Here is a 22,059-nt window from a genome sequence, read left to right as displayed (position 1 = left end):
TGTTACACACATATAGGTAACTAACACATGGAAGATGACAGGCCCATCTGCTAACTACTGGTGGCATCCAAGAGGGCTCCATAAACTCAGGGGCTTACACTGAAAGCCCAGGGGCATCTTGACATCTGCCCTGCAATAAAGCATCTATGGCCTCTGCAAAAATCCTACCAGTGCATTTGCTGGGGTGCTGACAAAAAATGCTTCAATGATACCTACATGCTAAGGGACCCAGGGCTCATGAACTCGTCCTCAACTCAGTCACTGCTAGAAGCGGGGGTATGGGAGTTGTTTATCTCACAGAGAAAGATCTCTGATCAAACATGCTCCTTAACTCACCTGAGTTTGTGGAATCTGAAATTCCAGTTGAACAGAAACCATGTGGTAATTTCCTGATAATCTGTGTCACTGCATAACTTTCTTTTTATCTGTAAATTAGAAAAACAAGAATTTTCAATGGAATTTCATTCAGCCACAATAAAGAATGAGATTTTATCCTTTGCAGAGAAATGGATGGAAATGGAGATTATCTTAAGTGAAATTAGCCAGGTTCTGAAACCAAACACTGCATGTTTTCTCTCAGATGTAGAATACAGGCCCAATAAATATACAAAGAGTGCTATGAAAAACAACTCAATCTGACGGGGAGTCCCTAATGGGAGGGAGAACATTTAAAAGAACGAAGTTAAGAATGTGAATGTATTTTCTATACATCAAAAATGGAAGGGGAATAAAGTAAAAAGGACAACAGGAAGGGATGAAACAATTAGGATCATAAGACGTATGTACATGGAAATGTCACAGTGAAACTCCCTATAGACCTATCTTAAACAAAAAAATATCATTTTTTTTCAAAAGAAGAAAACAGACCCAGTCCCACCAAACACAAACATATAAACTAATAAAAAACACAACACAAGAAAGGAAACCTGGTCTTGTCTCACGGTCAGTTACATTGGGAGCAGGGAGGATTATTAGTAAATGGTTGTGAGGGTGAATAGGATGGAAATATTGTGTACTCATGTATGAAAATGGAAACATGAGACCTGTGAAACTATTCCAGGAATAGGGAGGGAGATAATAAAGGAAAATGATGGAAGGGATGATTTTAACTATGACATAGTGTAAAAAACTTTTGTAAATGTAACAACATATACCCAGTACAACAGTACTCAATAAACAATATTTAAAAAAAGAAAAACCATACCACTCCAGCACACCTTCTGTGCGTTGAGTATTTTCAACAGAGGCTTGTGGAAAATATTTGCAAGAGCTGGCTTTGAACTGCGATCCTCCTGTTTCTACCTGCTGAGGTGAGAGAAATGCAGGTATACGTCACGGGCAAACAGCCCAAATTTCAGGTACATTACTATGGGTTTTTTATCACATACCGATCCATTCCTAAACAATATAGTGATTGGTGTTGGATGGTTTGGCTCTGTTTATTCTTTTCGGGGTTCACTGTACTTCTTTAATCTAAAGATTTATAGAACTTTGACAGGAGGTGTTGCTAAAAGGGTAGAGCAACTGCTTTGCAAGTGAAAAGCATTGAGTTTCAACGCCAGTATTACCAGTCCCAACAGTTCCACCAAAACCAAAAAAGTTTACGAAGATCTCTACTGAGGCATGGTATCACCCGATCCTAGGATGCTCAGGTCACCCGTGTGCTCAGGCCACGTGTGCCCCGTATATCGAGGACCCAAATAAAAGAGAAGTCTTCCACACGAGACAGTGGCACCTACCTCCAGCTTCTCCATGCTCGGCTGGCTGCGCTACCATAGCAAGAGGCCAGGCAGGAGCTGCCTCGGGAATGTGTATGTTGCAGTGGCTGGGATCCCACTGTGACATCACAACCAAGTCTGTCCTGATTGGTCAGACCACGTAAGCACTGCCTCTATGGCCCCTCTCCCTTCAGTCTCCAGCCATTTGTGTGGCAGTTTCCTGGCAAGAACTTGTGATCTGGGAATTGCTTTTCTCCTCCACGTTCCCTCCTCAGATCATTCAAGGTTCAAGTGGCATGACATTTCTGACTTCTTCCATACTACTCCCAATCTGGACCCCACACTTTGGAGGACAGGAAGGCTTTCACCTGGTGAGTACACAAACACCTCAAGCCCTTTGAAGGTAAATAAGCCAGGAAAACTCCCTGAACCTTGGATGAGGCAACTTCCTTCTCAGAACTACATCTCCCATCATCTGGGAGGGTATTCCCTTAACTGACCCAAAATATCACAGAGTGAGGGCCTGGGGCTGTCTTCCAGCCTACAGTGTTCCTAACTTGAACAAAACACGCAAAAGCACACACTGGCTGCCAAGAGCCTCAAGGTCACCACAAGAATTCACTTCCTAACGACACAGAAATTACTTCACTTTGATCTGAGAAGTACACAGGCACACACACGCTATAGCCAAGGAATGCTTAGGGTTCTCTAGTGACTGAAATGCTTACCACCTCTCGGAAGAATGGCAGATTTCAGGAACACCACAACCTATGGAATAAACATGAAACTCTCAGGAAGGACATCCAAATCTGCAATGGTTCTCTGAGGGACATCACAGTTCACCTTTCATTCATGGAACCGAAGACATAAAGTCAGTGCCACACAAGGCTGTTCCTCAAGTGACTTGGGGAAGGAACCTATATTCTACCAACCAGTGTTGGGAAACTAAACAACAAACATCCCACACACACTCACACACAGAGAATGAGTGACATACTAATATTTATCTTGTATGTGAATTTCTTACATTCTATGGAGTTAATTACAACTTTGTGCAAGACCAGAAGTCATAGAAAATCACCCAGCCTTGTTCGTTCCATCTATTTCCTCCACGTTAATGATAGATTTTGATTCAAAGACACTTCTGCATGCCTAAGCAGCGGATACACTCAAAGAGTGTGAAACAATTGGTAATATGAGAATTTATGACAAATAGCAAAGAAATTCACACATGAACAAATGAGAAATATTAAGCACACAGACAAAGACAGACACATACACACAAGAAAGGCACACAGAAAGGTAGACACAGACACCCAGGAACCTGGCCTCTATTCAACGCAAGTCGAATGTTATCTGCAAAGGCTGAAATCCTGGCGTTACCCTACTGAGGCGACACTTTAAGCACTTTAGGAAGGATCAAACTTAGAAAAACCCAAGAAGTGACATCACTTCCAACATTGTCCTTGGAAGGAAGACATACTACCACCATTATGCCAAGGAACAACTAAAGGCTAATCGAGAGTCAGTGTCTGAAGCCATCACTTGAACTCAAATCACTTCTAGCAGGGTAACGAGGCACATACATATATGCATCGTGATAGCCTCACATACCCTGCACATATTCAAGGATCCCTGAATCTTTCCTCCTCAGTGAATTGATTACAGTTTACCTAGGGAGTAACAACACAGAGAAAAACCCAAAATTACTGCCTTCCGAAGGAGCATTCCTGACTGGCATTATTAGGAACACAGCATCCACGGACAATGATACAGGAACTATTTTCAACCGCACATGCGGCCCCACACACAAACACACCCACACAATGAATGTGACCCATGAATATTAACTACTTTGTGTAAGTCAATTTCTGGGCTTTCATCAAAAAAAAGTACCTTTCAGCAGAACCCATACTTATGAACACCTGGAAACACCGGTGAATGAGGTGAATTCCTTCCAACCTTCACTGCCTGTGCTTTGATGTACTCTGCAGACCAGAGAAGAATTTATATCAGATCAACAGGTGTCTGTGCTGTGCCTCCATGGAACCTTTTCCTCCCTTGCCAGTCCACTAGAACCACACCTTGAGATGACGTGGTGAGGAATAGAAGCAGAAACCAAGGCTCCAGAAGGGGAAATCTTTGCCAGGTATACATCTGACTGAAATTAATACCGAGAATATACTCAAAAACTAAATTCCCGTAAAAATCAGTGACCCAATGAAGAAATACACGAATGCACTTAACAGAGCTTGTTCCAAGGCAGAAGTCCAAAGGACCTACAACTACATAAAGAAATGCTCACCATCGCTCGTCTGAAAGAATTCAAAAATGAAAACCATACCAAGATTCCAAACCACTCCCATTGTAATGGCTATCAAGAATACAAACAACTAATGTTTTCAAGGATGTCTAAAAAAAAGGAACCCTCATATGCAGTTAGTGGGAATGCAAATTAGTACAAAAACTGTGGAAAACAATATGGAGGCTTCTCGAAACTCAAAGTAGAATTGCTGTGTGATCCAGCATTATCATTCATAGGGATATACCTGAATGAATGCAAGCCAGGTAACAATACAGACACCTGCACATCCGTGTTTACTGCAGCATTACTCACAACAGCTAACATATGTAAACGGCCAAGATGCCTCACAACTGATACATGGATCCAAAACTGTGGCATTTACACACAATGGAATTTTATTCAGCCTTAAATAAGCATGAAATTTTGTTGTTTGCAGGTAAATGGATGGAACTAGAGAACATCACCTTAAGTTAAATTAGTCAGGTTGGGGAAACCAAAGGCCACATGTTTTTTCTCACACATGCACTAGAGACCTGACACACATACAAGCAGTAGTATGAACAACAGGTCTAAGGGAGGCTCATTTATGAGAGAGAGAGGGTAAAAGGAGGAGGTTAACCAGGTCAATATGGTTGTTGTACTTTCTGTAGAGGAATGCAGAATTTTAAAAACTTTTGAAACTACCATAAGAAGGAGAATAAAGTAGAAAAGCAAAAAATCGAGGGAATGACCCAATTTGTGTTATAACGTGTACATATATATATATGCATAGAGCTATATATGTATGAGCAAATGTCACAATGAAACATCCCGTATAGCTATCTCAATTAAACAAACAAAAACGTGCGGGTCACCAGTGGCTCACACCCGCAGTCCCTGTGACTCAGAAGGGAGAGATAAGGAAGATCTTGGTTCAAACACAGCTTGGGCAAATAGTTTGCAAGACCCTGTCTCAAAAACACCTATCACAAAAAAAGGGCTGGTGAACTGCCTCAAGGTAGAGTCCCTGAGTTCAAGCCCCAGTTCTGCCCCCCACACTAAAACAAAATAAACACAAAAAGGGATTTTTGGTAACAGAAATGGAAAATAGGTCCTGTATAGGGAGTTGTTACTTGTGGGAGGGGTGAGGATATAAGGAAAGGGTGTAGGATATGGTATAAATATTATATACTCATGTATGAAAATGGAAAAACGAGACGTGATGAAACTATTCCAGGAATACGGTGAGAGAGAATAAAGGAGAACGTGGAGGGATGAATTCAACTATGGCATAGTATAAGAACTTTGGCAAAAGTCACAATGTACTCCCACTACAGTAAGTTTGTTAAAACTCAGGAATGGAAAAAAAGTGTTTTTAATCATTGTGTTCATTTCACTGACCTTCACAGACAGAAGTTACACAACCAAACTTAATCGGCCAGTTTTCCCACAAACTAACACCCAAATGACTGACTATGCACGTTAGTTCTCATGACCTCATACCTCCTCACAAACATTATAGCACTGACATCACACTCACATCACCCAACAGCAGATGTGAGGAACAGAGCCCTGTGCTCCAAACACCTCTGAAAATAGCTGCACCAGCACAGGTAATCATTCAAACTCTCTGCATACATTTCCCTATCAAATAAGAAGGTTGGTCTAAATGACATATAAGGTCAGTTTGGCTTCTCCTATTCTACTAACATTTTCGGTCACTTTTGCTCAACTGGGCACTTCCCAAATGCCTGACCCACAGAAAATGAGTGAATTATGTTTTCTTGTTTACTACGCTAAAAGTTGGAGAAATTTGTTACACACATATAGGTAACTAACACATGGAAGATGACAGGCCCATCTGCTAACTACTGGTGGCATCCAAGAGGGCTCCATAAACTCAGGGGCTTACACTGAAAGCCCAGGGGCATCTTGACATCTGCCCTGCAATAAAGCATCTATGGCCTCTGCAAAAATCCTACCAGTGCATTTGCTGGGGTGCTGACAAAAAATGCTTCAATGATACCTACATGCTAAGGGACCCAGGGCTCATGAACTCGTCCTCAACTCAGTCACTGCTAGAAGCGGGGGTATGGGAGTTGTTTATCTCACAGAGAAAGATCTCTGATCAAACATGCTCCTTAACTCACCTGAGTTTGTGGAATCTGAAATTCCAGTTGAACAGAAACCATGTGGTAATTTCCTGATAATCTGTGTCACTGCATAACTTTCTTTTTATCTGTAAATTAGAAAAACAAGAATTTTCAATGGAATTTGATTCAGCCACAATAAAGAATGAGATTTTATCCTTTGCAGAGAAATGGATGGAAATGAAGATTATCTTAAGTGAAATTAGCCAGGTTCTGAAACCAAACACTGCATGTTTTCTCTCAGATGTAGAATACAGGCCCAATAAATATACAAAGAGTGCTATGAAAAACAACTCAATCTGACGGGGAGTCCCTAATGGGAGGGAGAACATTTAAAAGAACGAAGTTAAGAATGTGAATGTATTTTCTATACATCAAAAATGGAAGGGGAATAAAGTAAAAAGGACAACAGGAAGGGATGAAACAATTAGGATCATAAGACGTATGTACATGGAAATGTCACAGTGAAACTCCCTATAGACCTATCTTAAACAAAAAAATATCATTTTTTTTCAAAAGAAGAAAACAGACCCAGTCCCACCAAACACAAACATATAAACTAATAAAAAACACAACACAAGAAAGGAAACCTGGTCTTGTCTCGCGGTCAGTTACATTGGGAGCAGGGAGGATTATTAGTAAATGGTTGTGAGGGTGAATAGGATGGAAATATTGTGTACTCATGTATGAAAATGGAAACATGAGACCTGTGAAACTATTCCAGGAATAGGGAGGGAGATAATAAAGGAAAATGATGGAAGGGATGATTTTAACTATGACATAGTGTAAAAAACTTTTGTAAATGTAACAACATATACCCAGTACAACAGTACTCAATAAACAATATTTAAAAAAAGAAAAACCATACCACTCCAGCACACCTTCTGTGCGTTGAGTATTTTCAACAGAGGCTTGTGGAAAATATTTCAAAGAGCTGGCTTTGAACTGCGATCCTCCTGTTTCTACCTGCTGAGGTGAGAGAAATGCAGGTATACGTCACGGGCAAACAGCCCAAATTTCAGGTACATTACTATGGGTTTTTTATCACATACCGATCCATTCCTAAACAATATAGTGATTGGTGTTGGATGGTTTGGCTCTGTTTATTCTTTTCGGGGTTCACTGTACTTCTTTAATCTAAAGATTTATAGAACTTTGACAGGAGGTGTTGCTAAAAGGGTAGAGCAACTGCTTTGCAAGTGAAAAGCATTGAGTTTCAACGCCAGTATTACCAGTCCCAACAGTTCCACCAAAACCAAAAAAGTTTACGAAGATCTCTACTGAGGCATGGTATCACCCGATCCTAGGATGCTCAGGTCACCCGTGTGCTCAGGCCACGTGTGCCCCGTATATCGAGGACCCAAATAAAAGAGAAGTCTTCCACACGAGACAGTGGCACCTACCTCCAGCTTCTCCATGCTTGGCTGGCTGTGCTACCATAGCAAGAGGCCAGGCAGGAGCTGCCTCGGGAATGTGTATGTTGCAGTGGCTGGGATCCCACTGTGACATCACAACCAAGTCTGTCCTGATTGGTCAGACCACGTAAGCACTGCCTCTATGGCCCCTCTCCCTTCAGTCTCCAGCCATTTGTGTGGCAGTTTCCTGGCAAGAACTTGTGATCTGGGAATTGCTTTTCTCCTCCACGTTCCCTCCTCAGATCATTCAAGGTTCAACTGGCATGACATTTCTGACTTCTTCCAAACTACTCCCAATCTGGACCCCACACTTTGGAGGACAGGAAGGCTTTCACCTGGTGAGTACACAAACACCTCAAGCCCTTTGAAGGTAAATAAGCCAGGAAAACTCCCTGAACCTTGGATGAGGCAACTTCCTTCTCAGAACTACATCTCCCATCATCTGGGAGGGTATTCCCTTAACTGACCCAAAATATCACAGAGTGAGGGCCTGGGGCTGCCTTCCAGCCTACAGTGTTCCTAACTTGAACAAAACACGCAAAAGCACACACTGGCTGCCAAGAGCCTCAAGGTGACCACAAGAATTCACTTCCTAACGACACAGAAATTACTTCACTTTGATCTGAGAAGTACACAGGCACACACACGCTATAGCCAAGGAATGCTTAGGGTTCTCTAGTGACTGAAATGCTTACCACCTCTCGGAAGAATGGCAGATTTCAGGAACACCACAACCTATGGAATAAACATGAAACTCTCAGGAAGGACATCCAAATCTGCAATGGTTCTCTGAGGGACATCACAGTTCACCTTTCATTCATGGAACCCAAGACATAAAGTCAGTGCCACACAAGGCTGTTCCTCAAGTGACTTGGGGAAGGAACCTATATTCTACCAACCAGTGTTGGGAAACTAAACAACAAACATCCCACACACACTCACACACAGAGAATGAGTGACATACTAATATTTATCTTGTATGTGAATTTCTTACATTCTATGGAGTTAATTACAACTTTGTGCAAGACCAGAAGTCATAGAACATCACCCAGCCTGGTTCGTTCCATCTATTTCCTCCACGTTAATGATAGATTTTGATTCAAAGACACTTCTGCATGCCTAAGCAGCGGATACACTCAAAGAGTGTGAAACAATTGGTAATATGAGAATTTATGACAAATAGCAAAGAAATTAATACATGAACAAATGAGAAATATTAAGCACACAGACAAAGACAGACACATACACACAAGAAAGGCACACAGAAAGGTAGACACAGACACCCAGGAACCTGGCCTCTATTCAACGCAAGTCGAATGTTATCTGCAAAGGCTGAAATCCTGGCGTTACCCTACTGAGGCGACACTTTAAGCACTTTAGGAAGGATCAAACTTAGAAAAACCCAAGAAGTGACATCACTTCCAACATTGTCCTTGGAAGGAAGACATACTACCACCATTATGCCAAGGAACAACTAAAGGCTAATCGAGAGTCAGTGTCTGAAGCCATCACTTGAACTCAAATCACTTCTAGCAGGGTAACGAGGCACATACATATATGCATCGTGATAGCCTCACATACCCTGCACATATTCAAGGATCCCTGAATCTTTCCTCCTCAGTGAATTGATTACAGTTTACCTAGGGAGTAACAACACAGAGAAAAACCCAAAATTACTGCCTTCCGAAGGAGCATTCCTGACTGGCATTATTAGGAACACAGCATCCACGGACAATGATCCAGGAACTATTTTCAACCGCACATGCGGCCCCACACACAAACACACCCACACAATGAATGTGACCCATGAATATTAACTACTTTGTGTAAGTCAATTTCTGGGCTTTCATCAAAAAAAAGTACCTTTCAGCAGAACCCATACTTATGAACACCTGGAAACACCGGTGAATGAGGTGAATTCCTTCCAACCTTCACTGCCTGTGCTTTGATGTACTCTGCAGACCAGAGAAGAATTAATATCAGATCAACAGGTGTCTGTGCTGTGCCTCCATGGAACCTTTTCCTCCCTTGCCAGTCCACTAGAACTACACCTTGAGATGACGTGGTGAGGAATAGAAGCAGAAACCAAGGCTCCAGAATGGGGAAATCATTGCCAGGTATACATCTGACTGAAATTAATACCGAGAATATACTCAAAAACTAAATTCCCGTAAAAATCAGTGACCCAATGAAGAAATACACGAATGAACTTAACAGAGCTTGTTCCAAGGCAGAAGTCCAAAGGACCTACAACTACATAAAGAAATGCTCACCATCGCTCGTCAGAAAGAAAACAAAAATGAAAACCATACCAAGATTCCAAACCACTCCCATTGTAATGGCTATCAAGAATACAAACAACTAATGTTTTCAAGGATGTCTAAAAAAAAGGAACCCTCATATGCAGTTAGTGGGAATGCAAATTAGTACAACAACTGTGGAAAACAATATGGAGGCTTCTCGAAACTCAAAGTAGAATTGCTGTGTGATCCAGCATTATCATTCATAGGGATATACCTGAATGAATGCAAGCCAGGTAACAATACAGACACCTGCACATCCGTGTTTACTGCAGCATTACTCACAACAGCTAACATATGTAAACGGCCAAGATGCCTCACAACTGATACATGGATCCAAAACTGTGGCATTTACACACAATGGAATTTTATTCAGCCTTAAATAAGCATGAAATTTTGTTGTTTGCAGGTAAATGGATGGAACTAGAGAACATCACCTTAAGTTAAATTAGTCAGGTTGGGGAAACCAAAGGCCACATGTTTTTTCTCACACATGCACTAGAGACCTGACACACATACAAGCAGTAGTATGAACAACAGGTCTAAGGGGAGCTCATTTATGAGAGAGAGAGGGTAAAAGGAGGAGGTTAACCAGGTCAATATGGTTGTTGTACTTTCTGTAGAGGAATGCAGAATTTTAAAAAATTTGAAACTACCATAAGAAGGAGAATAAAGTAGAAAAGCAAAATATCGAGGGAATGACCCAATTTGTGTTATAACGTGTACATATATATATATGCATAGAGCTATATATGTATGAGCAAATGTCACAATGAAACATCCCGTATAGCTATCTCAATTAAACAAACAAAAACGTGCGGGTCACCAGTGGCTCACACCCGCAGTCCCTGTGACTCAGAAGGGAGAGATAAGGAAGATCTTGGTTCAAACACAGCTTGGGCAAATAGTTTGCAAGACCCTGTCTCAAAAACACCTATCACAAAAAAAGGGCTGGTGAACTGCCTCAAGGTAGAGTCCCTGAGTTCAAGCCCCAGTTCTGCCCCCCACACTAAAACAAAATAAACACAAAAAGGGATTTTTGGTAACAGAAATGGAAAATAGGTCCTGTATAGGGAGTTGTTACTTGTGGGAGGGGTGAGGATATAAGGAAAGGGTGTAGGATATGGTATAAATATTATATACTCATGTATGAAAATGGAAAAACGAGACGTGATGAAACTATTCCAGGAATACGGTGAGAGAGAATAAAGGAGAATGTGGAGGGATGAATTCAACTATGGCATATTATAAGAACTTTGGCAAAAGTCACAATGTACCCCCACTACAGTAAGTTTGTTAAAACTCAGGAATGGAAAAAAAGTGTTTTTAATCATTGTGTTCATTTCACTGACCTTCACAGACAGAAGTTACACAACCAAACTTAATCGGCCAGTTTTCCCACAAACTAACACCCAAATGACTGACTATGCATGTTACTTCTCATGACCTCATACCTCCTCACAAACGTTGTAGCACTGACATCACACTCACATCACCCAACAGCAGATGTGAGGAACAGAGCCCTGTGCTCCAAACACCTCTGAAAATAGCTGCACCAGCACAGGTAATCATTCAAACTCTCTGCATACATTTCCCTATCAAATAAGAAGGTTGGTCTAAATGACATATAAGGTCAGTTTGGCTTCTCCTATTCTACTAACATTTTCGGTCACTTTTGCTCAACTGGGCACTTCCCAAATGCCTGACCCACAGAAAATGAGTGAATTATGTTTTCTTGTTTACTATGCTAAAAGTTGGAGGAATTTGTTACACACATATAGGTAACTAACACATGGAAGATGACAGGCCCATCTGCTAACTACTGGTGGCATCCAAGAGGGCTCCATAAACTCAGGGGCTTACACTGAAAGCCCAGGGGCATCTTGACATCTGCCCTGCAATAAAGCATCTATGGCCTCTGCAAAAATCCTACCAGTGCATTTGCTGGGGTGCTGACAAAAAATGCTTCAATGATACCTACATGCTAAGGGACCCAGGGCTCATGAACTCGTCCTCAACTCAGTCACTGCTAGAAGCGGGGGTATGGGAGTTGTTTATCTCACAGAGAAAGATCTCTGATCAAACATGCTCCTTAACTCACCTGAGTTTGTGGAATCTGAAATTCCAGTTGAACAGAAACCATGTGGTAATTTCCTGATAATCTGTGTCACTGCATAACTTTCTTTTTATCTGTAAATTAGAAAAACAAGAATTTTCAATGGAATTTGATTCAGCCACAATAAAGAATGAGATTTTATCCTTTGCAGAGAAATGGATGGAAATGGAGATTATCTTAAGTGGAATTAGCCAGGTTCTGAAACCAAACACTGCATGTTTTCTCTCAGATGTAGAATACAGGCCCAATAAATATACAAAGAGTGCTATGAAAAACAACTCAATCTGACGGGGAGTCCCTAATGGGAGGGAGAACATTTAAAAGAACGAAGTTAAGAATGTGAATGTATTTTCTATACATCAAAAATGGAAGGGGAATAAAGTAAAAAGGACAACAGGAAGGGATGAAACAATTAGGATCATAAGACGTATGTACATGGAAATGTCACAGTGAAACTCCCTATAGACGATCTTAAACAAAAAAATATCATTTTTTTTCAAAAGAAGAAAACAGACCCAGTCCCACCAAACACAAACATATAAACTAATAAAAAACACAACACAAGAAAGGAAACCTGGTCTTGTCTCGCGGTCAGTTACATTGGGAGCAGGGAGGATTATTAGTAAATGGTTGTGAGGGTGAATAGGATGGAAATATTGTGTACTCATGTATGAAAATGGAAACATGAGACCTGTGAAACTATTCCAGGAATAGGGAGGGAGATAATAAAGGAAAATGATGGAAGGGATGATTTTAACTATGACATAGTGTAAAAAACTTTTGTAAATGTAACAACATATACCCAGTACAACAGTACTCAATAAACAATATTTAAAAAAAGAAAAACCATACCACTCCAGCACACCTTCTGTGCGTTGAGTATTTTCAACAGAGGCTTGTGGAAAATATTTGCAAGAGCTGGCTTTGAACTGCGATCCTCCTGTTTCTACCTGCTGAGGTGAGAGAAATGCAGGTATACGTCACGGGCAAACAGCCCAAATTTCAGGTACATTACTATGGGTTTTTTATCACATACCGATCCATTCCTAAACAATATAGTGATTGGTGTTGGATGGTTTGGCTCTGTTTATTCTTTTCGGGGTTCACTGTACTTCTTTAATCTAAAGATTTATAGAACTTTGACAGGAGGTGTTGCTAAAAGGGTAGAGCAACTGCTTTGCAAGTGAAAAGCATTGAGTTTCAACGCCAGTATTACCAGTCCCAACAGTTCCACCAAAACCAAAAAAGTTTACGAAGATCTCTACTGAGGCATGGTATCACCCGATCCTAGGATGCTCAGGTCACCCGTGTGCTCAGGCCATGTGTGCCCCGTATATCGAGGACCCAAATAAAAGAGAAGTCTTCCACACGAGACAGTGGCACCTACCTCCAGCTTCTCCATGCTTGGCTGGCTGTGCTACCATAGCAAGAGGCCAGGCAGGAGCTGCCTCGGGAATGTGTATGTTGCAGTGGCTGGGATCCCACTGTGACATCACAACCAAGTCTGTCCTGATTGGTCAGACCACGTAAGCACTGCCTCTATGGCCCCTCTCCCTTCAGTCTCCAGCCATTTGTGTGGCAGTTTCCTGGCAAGAACTTGTGATCTGGGAATTGCTTTTCTCCTCCACGTTCCCTCCTCAGATCATTCAAGGTTCAACTGGCATGACATTTCTGACTTCTTCCAAACTACTCCCAATCTGGACCCCACACTTTGGAGGACAGGAAGGCTTTCACCTGGTGAGTACACAAACACCTCAAGCCCTTTGAAGGTAAATAAGCCAGGAAAACTCCCTGAACCTTGGATGAGGCAACTTCCTTCTCAGAACTACATCTCCCATCATCTGGGAGGGTATTCCCTTAACTGACCCAAAATATCACAGAGTGAGGGCCTGGGGCTGTCTTCCAGCCTACAGTGTTCCTCACTTGAACAAAACACGCAAAAGCACACACTGGCTGCCAAGAGCCTCAAGGTGACCACAAGAATTCACTTCCTAACGACACAGAAATTACTTCACTTTGATCTGAGAAGTACACAGGCACACACACGCTATAGCCAAGGAATGCTTAGGGTTCTCTAGTGACTGAAAAGCTTACCACCTCTCGGAAGAATGGCAGATTTCAGGAACACCACAACCTATGGAAGAAACATGAAACTCTCAGCAAGGACATCCAAATCTGCAATGGTTCTCTGAGGGACATCACAGTTCACCTTTCATTCATGGAACCCAAGACATAAAGTCAGTGCCACACAAGGCTGTTCCTCAAGTGACTCGGGGAAGGAACCTATATTCTACCAACCAGTGTTGGGAAACTAAACAACAAACATCCCACACACACTCACACACAGAGAATGAGTGACATACTAATATTTATCTTGAATGTGAATTTCTTACATTCTATGGAGTTAATTACAACTTTGTGCAAGACCAGAAGTCATAGAACATCACCCAGCCTTGTTCGTTCCATCTATTTCCTCCACGTTAATGATAGATTTTGATTCAAAGACACTTCTGCATGCCTAAGCAGCGGATACACTCAAAGAGTGTGAAACAATTGGTAATATGAGAATTTATGACAAATAGCAAAGAAATTAATACATGAACAAATGAGAAATATTAAGCACACAGACAAAGACAGACACATACACACAAGAAAGGCACACAGAAAGGTAGACACAGACACCCAGGAACCTGGCCTCTATTCAACGCAAGTCGAATGTTATCTGCAAAGGCTGAAATCCTGGCGTTACCCTACTGAGGCGACACTTTAAGCACTTTAGGAAGGATCAAACTTAGAAAAACCCAAGAAGTGACATCACTTCCAACATTGTCCTTGGAAGGAAGACATACTACCACCATTATGCCAAGGAACAACTAAAGGCTAATCGAGAGTCAGTGTCTGAAGCCATCACTTGAACTCAAATCACTTCTAGCAGGGTAACGAGGCACATACATATATGCATCGTGATAGCCTCACATACCCTGCACATATTCAAGGATCCCTGAATCTTTCCTCCTCAGTGAATTGATTACAGTTTACCTAGGGAGTAACAACACAGAGAAAAACCCAAAATTACTGCCTTCCGAAGGAGCATTCCTGACTGGCATTATTAGGAACACAGCATCCACGGACAATGATCCAGGAACTATTTTCAACCGCACATGCGGCCCCACACACAAACACACCCACACAATGAATGTGACCCATGAATATTAACTACTTTGTGTAAGTCAATTTCTGGGCTTTCATCAAAAAAAAGTACCTTTCAGCAGAACCCATACTTATGAACACCTGGAAACACCGGTGAATGAGGTGAATTCCTTCCAACCTTCACTGCCTGTGCTTTGATGTACTCTGCAGACCAGAGAAGAATTAATATCAGATCAACAGGTGTCTGTGCTGTGCCTCCATGGAACCTTTTCCTCCCTTGCCAGTCCACTAGAACCACACCTTGAGATGACGTGGTGAGGAATAGAAGCAGAAACCAAGGCTCCAGAATGGGGAAATCATTGCCAGGTATACATCTGACTGAAATTAATACCGAGAATATACTCAAAAACTAAATTCCCGTAAAAATCAGTGACCCAATGAAGAAATACACGAATGAACTTAACAGAGCTTGTTCCAAGGCAGAAGTCCAAAGGACCTACAACTACATAAAGAAATGCTCACCATCGCTCGTCAGAAAGAAAACAAAAATGAAAACCATACCAAGATTCCAAACCACTCCCACTGTAATGGCTATCAAGAATACAAACAGCTAATGTTTTCAAGTATGTCTAAAAAAAAGGAACCCTCATATGCAGTTAGTGGGAATGCAAATTAGTACAACAACTGTGGAAAACAATATGGAGGCTTCTCGAAACTCAAAGTAGAATTGCTGTGTGATCCAGCATTATCATTCATAGGGATATACCTGAATGAATGCAAGCCAGGTAACAATACAGACACCTGCACATCCGTGTTTACTGCAGCATTACTCACAACAGCTAACATATGTAAACGGCCAAGATGCCTCACAACTGATACATGGATCCAAAACTGTGGCATTTACACACAATGGAATTTTATTCAGCCTTAAATAAGCATGAAATTTTGTTGTTTGCAGGTAAATGGATGGAACTAGAGAACATCACCTTAAGTTAAATTAGTCAGGTTGGGGAAACCAAAGGCCACATGTTTTTTCTCACACATGCACTAGAGACCTGACACACATACAAGCAGTAGTATGAACAACAGGTCTAAGGGGAGCTCATTTATGAGAGAGAGAGGGTAAAAGGAGGAGGTTAACCAGGTCAATATGGTTGTTGTACTTTCTGTAGAGGAATGCAGAATTTTAAAAACTTTTGAAACTACCATAAGAAGGAGAATAAAGTAGAAAAGCAAAAAATCGAGGGAATGACCCAATTTGTGTTATAACGTGTACATATATATATATGCATAGAGCTATATATGTATGAGCAAATGTCACAATGAAACATCCCGTATAGCTATCTCAATTAAACAAACAAAAACGTGCGGGTCACCAGTGGCTCACACCCGCAGTCCCTGTGACTCAGAAGGGAGAGATAAGGAAGATCTTGGTTCAAACACAGCTTGGGCAAATAGTTTGCAAGACCCTGTCTCAAAAACACCTATCACAAAAAAAGGGCTGGTGAACTGCCTCAAGGTAGAGTCCCTGAGTTCAAGCCCCAGTTCTGCCCCCCACACTAAAACAAAATAAACACAAAAAGGGATTTTTGGTAACAGAAATGGAAAATAGGTCCTGTATAGGGAGTTGTTACTTGTGGGAGGGGTGAGGATATAAGGAAAGGGTGTAGGATAAGGTATAAATATTATATACTCATGTATGAAAATGGAAAAACGAGACGTGATGAAACTATTCCAGGAATACGGTGAGAGAGAATAAAGGAGAACGTGGAGGGATGAATTCAACTATGGCATAGTATAAGAACTTTGGCAAAAGTCACAATGTACCCCCACTACAGTAAGTTTGTTAAAACTCAGGAATGGAAAAAAAGTGTTTTTAATCATTGTGTTCATTTCACTGACCTTCACAGACAGAAGTTACACAACCAAACTTAATCGGCCAGTTTTCCCACAAACTAACACCCAAATGACTGACTATGCATGTTAGTTCTCATGACCTCATACCTCCTCACAAACATTACAGCACTGACATCACACTCACATCACCCAACAGCAGATGTGAGGAACAGAGCCCTGTGCTCCAAACACCTCTGAAAATAGCTGCACCAGCACAGGTAATCATTCAAACTCTCTGCATACATTTCCCTATCAAATAAGAAGGTTGGTCTAAATGACATATAAGGTCAGTTTGGCTTCTCCTATTCTACTAACATTTTCGGTCACTTTTGCTCAACTGGGCACTTCCCAAATGCCTGAGCCACAGAAAATGAGTGAATTATGTTTTCTTGTTTACTATGCTAAAAGTTGGAGGAATTTGTTACACACATATAGGTAACTAACACATGGAAGATGACAGGCCCATCTGCTAACTACTGGTGGCATCCAAGAGGGCTCCATAAACTCAGGGGCTTACACTGAAAGCCCAGGGGCATCTTGACATCTGCCCTGCAATAAAGCATCTATGGCCTCTGCAAAAATCCTACCAGTGCATTTGCTGGGGTGCTGACAAAAAATGCTTCAATGATACCTACATGCTAAGGGACCCAGGGCTCATGAACTCGTCCTCAACTCAGTCACTGCTAGAAGCGGGGGTATGGGAGTTGTTTATCTCACAGAGAAAGATCTCTGATCAAACATGCTCCTTAACTCACCTGAGTTTGTGGAATCTGAAATTCCAGTTGAACAGAAACCATGTGGTAATTTCCTGATAATCTGTGTCACTGCATAACTTTCTTTTTATCTGTAAATTAGAAAAACAAGAATTTTCAATGGAATTTGATTCAGCCACAATAAAGAATGAGATTTTATCCTTTGCAGAGAAATGGATGGAAATGGAGATTATCTTAAGTGAAATTAGCCAGGTTCTGAAACCAAACACTGCATGTTTTCTCTCAGATGTAGAATACAGGCCCAATAAATATACAAAGAGTGCTATGAAAAACAACTCAATCTGACGGGGAGTCCCTAATGGGAGGGAGAACATTTAAAAGAACGAAGTTAAGAATGTGAATGTATTTTCTATACATCAAAAATGGAAGGGGAATAAAGTAAAAAGGACAACAGGAAGGGATGAAACAATTAGGATCATAAGACGTATGTACATGGAAATGTCACAGTGAAACTCCCTATAGACCTATCTTAAACAAAAAAATATCATTTTTTTTCAAAAGGAGAAAACAGACCCAGTCCCACCAAACACAAACATATAAACTAATAAAAAACACAACACCAGAAAGGAAACCTGGTCTTGTCTCGCGGTTACTTACATTGGGAGCAGGGAGGATTATTAGTAAATGGTTGTGAGGGTGAATAGGATGGAAATATTGTGTACTCATGTATGAAAATGGAAACATGAGACCTGTGAAACTATTCCAGGAATAGGGAGGGAGATAATAAAGGAAAATGATGGAAGGGATGATTTTAACTATGACATAGTGTAAAAAACTTTTGTAAATGTAACAACATATACCCAGTACAACAGTACTCAATAAACAATATTTAAAAAAAGAAAAACCATACCACTCCAACACACCTTCTGTGCGTTGAGTATTTTCAACAGAGGCTTGTGGAAAATATTTCAAAGAGCTGGCTTTGAACTGCGATCCTCCTGTTTCTACCTGCTGAGGTGAGAGAAATGCAGGTATACGTCACGGGCAAACAGCCCAAATTTCAGGTACATTACTATGGGTTTTTTATCACATACCGATCCATTCCTAAACAATATAGTGATTGGTGTTGGATGGTTTGGCTCTGTGTATTCTTTTCGGGGTTCACTGTACTTCTTTAATCTAAAGATTTATAGAACTTTGACAGGAGGTGTTGCTAAAAGGGTAGAGCAACTGCTTTGCAAGTGAAAAGCATTGAGTTTCAACGCCAGTATTACCAGTCCCAACAGTTCCACCAAAACCAAAAAAGTTTACGAAGATCTCTACTGAGGCATGGTATCACCCGATCCTAGGATGCTCAGGTCACCCGTGTGCTCAGGCCACGTGTGCCCCGTATATCGAGGACCCAAATAAAAGAGAAGTCTTCCACACGAGACAGTGGCACCTACCTCCAGCTTCTCCATGCTTGGCTGGCTGTGCTACCATAGCAAGAGGCCAGGCAGGAGCTGCCTCGGGAATGTGTATGTTGCAGTGGCTGGGATCCCACTGTGACATCACAACCAAGTCTGTCCTGATTGGTCAGACCACGTAAGCACTGCCTCTATGGCCCCTCTCCCTTCAGTCTCCAGCCATTTGTGTGGCAGTTTCCTGGCAAGAACTTGTGATCTGGGAATTGCTTTTCTCCTCCACGTTCCCTCCTCAGATCATTCAAGGTTCAACTGGCATGACATTTCTGACTTCTTCCAAACTACTCCCAATCTGGACCCCACACTTTGGAGGACAGGAAGGCTTTCACCTGGTGAGTACACAAACACCTCAAGCCCTTTGAAGGTAAATAAGCCAGGAAAACTCCCTGAACCTTGGATGAGGCAACTTCCTTCTCAGAACTACATCTCCCATCATCTGGGAGGGTATTCCCTTAACTGACCCAAAATATCACAGAGTGAGGGCCTGGGGCTGTCTTCCAGCCTACAGTGTTCCTCACTTGAACAAAACACGCAAAAGCACACACTGGCTGCCAAGAGCCTCAAGGTGACCACAAGAATTCACTTCCTAACGACACAGAAATTACTTCACTTTGATCTGAGAAGTACACAGGCACACACACGCTATAGCCAAGGAATGGTAGGGTTCTCTAGTGACTGAAAAGCTTACCACCTCTCGGAAGAATGGCAGATTTCAGGAACACCACAACCTATGGAAGAAACATGAAACTCTCAGCAAGGACATCCAAATCTGCAATGGTTCTCTGAGGGACATCACAGTTCACCTTTCATTCATGGAACCCAAGACATAAAGTCAGTGCCACACAAGGCTGTTCCTCAAGTGACTCGGGGAAGGAACCTATATTCTACCAACCAGTGTTGGGAAACTAAACAACAAACATCCCACACACACTCACACACAGAGAATGAGTGACATACTAATATTTATCTTGTATGTGAATTTCTTACATTCTATGGAGTTAATTACAACTTTGTGCAAGACCAGAAGTCATAGAACATCACCCAGCCTTGTTCGTTCAATCTATTTCCTCCACGTTAATGATAGATTTTGATTCAAAGACACTTCTGCATGCCTAAGCAGCGGATACACTCAAAGAGTGTGAAACAATTGGTAATATGAGAATTTATGACAAATCGCAAAGAAATTAATACATGAACAAATGAGAAATATTAAGCACACAGACAAAGACAGACACATACACACAAGAAAGGCACACAGAAAGGTAGACACAGACACCCAGGAACCTGGCCTCTATTCAACGCAAGTCGAATGTTATCTGCAAAGGCTGAAATCCTGGCGTTACCCTACTGAGGCGACACTTTAAGCACTTTAGGAAGGATCAAACTTAGAAAAACCCAAGAAGTGACATCACTTCCAACATTGTCCTTGGAAGGAAGACATACTACCACCATTATGCCAAGGAACAACTAAAGGCTAATCGAGAGTCAGTGTCTGAAGCCATCACTTGAACTCAAATCACTTCTAGCAGGGTAACGAGGCACATACATATATGCATCGTGATAGCCTCACATACCCTGCACATATTCAAGGATCCCTGAATCTTTCCTCCTCAGTGAATTGATTACAGTTTACCTAGGGAGTAACAACACAGAGAAAAACCCAAAATTACTGCCTTCCGAAGGAGCATTCCTGACTGGCATTATTAGGAACACAGCATCCACGGACAATGATCCAGGAACTATTTTCAACCGCACATGCGGCCCCACACACAAACACACCCACACAATGAATGTGACCCATGAATATTAACTACTTTGTGTAAGTCAATTTCTGGGCTTTCATCAAAAAAAAGTACCTTTCAGCAGAACCCATACTTATGAACACCTGGAAACACCGGTGAATGAGGTGAATTCCTTCCAACCTTCACTGCCTGTGCTTTGATGTACTCTGCAGACCAGAGAAGAATTAATATCAGATCAACAGGTGTCTGTGCTGTGCCTCCATGGAACCTTTTCCTCCCTTGCCAGTCCACTAGAACCACACCTTGAGATGACGTGGTGAGGAATAGAAGCAGAAACCAAGGCTCCAGAATGGGGAAATCATTGCCAGGTATACATCTGACTGAAATTAATACCGAGAATATACTCAAAAACTAAATTCCCGTAAAAATCAGTGACCCAATGAAGAAATACACGAATGAACTTAACAGAGCTTGTTCCAAGGCAGAAGTCCAAAGGACCTACAACTACATAAAGAAATGCTCACCATCGCTCGTCAGAAAGAAAACAAAAATTAAAACCATACCAAGATTCCAAACCACTCCCACTGTAATGGCTATCAAGAATACAAACAGCTAATGTTTTCAAGGATGTCTAAAAAAAAGGAACCCTCATATGCAGTTAGTGGGAATGCAAATTAGTACAACAACTGTGGAAAACAATATGGAGGCTTCTCGAAACTCAAAGTAGAATTGCTGTGTGATCCAGCATTATCATTCATAGGGATATACCTGAATGAATGCAAGCCAGGTAACAATACAGACACCTGCACATCCGTGTTTACTGCAGCATTACTCACAACAGCTAACATATGTAAACGGCCAAGATGCCTCACAACTGATACATGGATCCAAAACTGTGGCATTTACACACAATGGAATTTTATTCAGCCTTAAATAAGCATGAAATTTTGTTGTTTGCAGGTAAATGGATGGAACTAGAGAACATCACCTTAAGTTAAATTAGTCAGGTTGGGGAAACCAAAGGCCACATGTTTTTTCTCACACATGCACTAGAGACCTGACACACATACAAGCAGTAGTATGAACAACAGGTCTAAGGGGAGCTCATTTAT

The sequence above is a fragment of the Castor canadensis genome, chromosome 14 (genome assembly GCF_047511655.1).
Source record: "Castor canadensis chromosome 14, mCasCan1.hap1v2, whole genome shotgun sequence".
Lineage (NCBI taxonomy): Eukaryota > Metazoa > Chordata > Mammalia > Rodentia > Castoridae > Castor > Castor canadensis.
The sequence above is the reverse complement of the archived record's forward strand: the minus strand, read 5'-3'. Positions refer to the sequence as shown.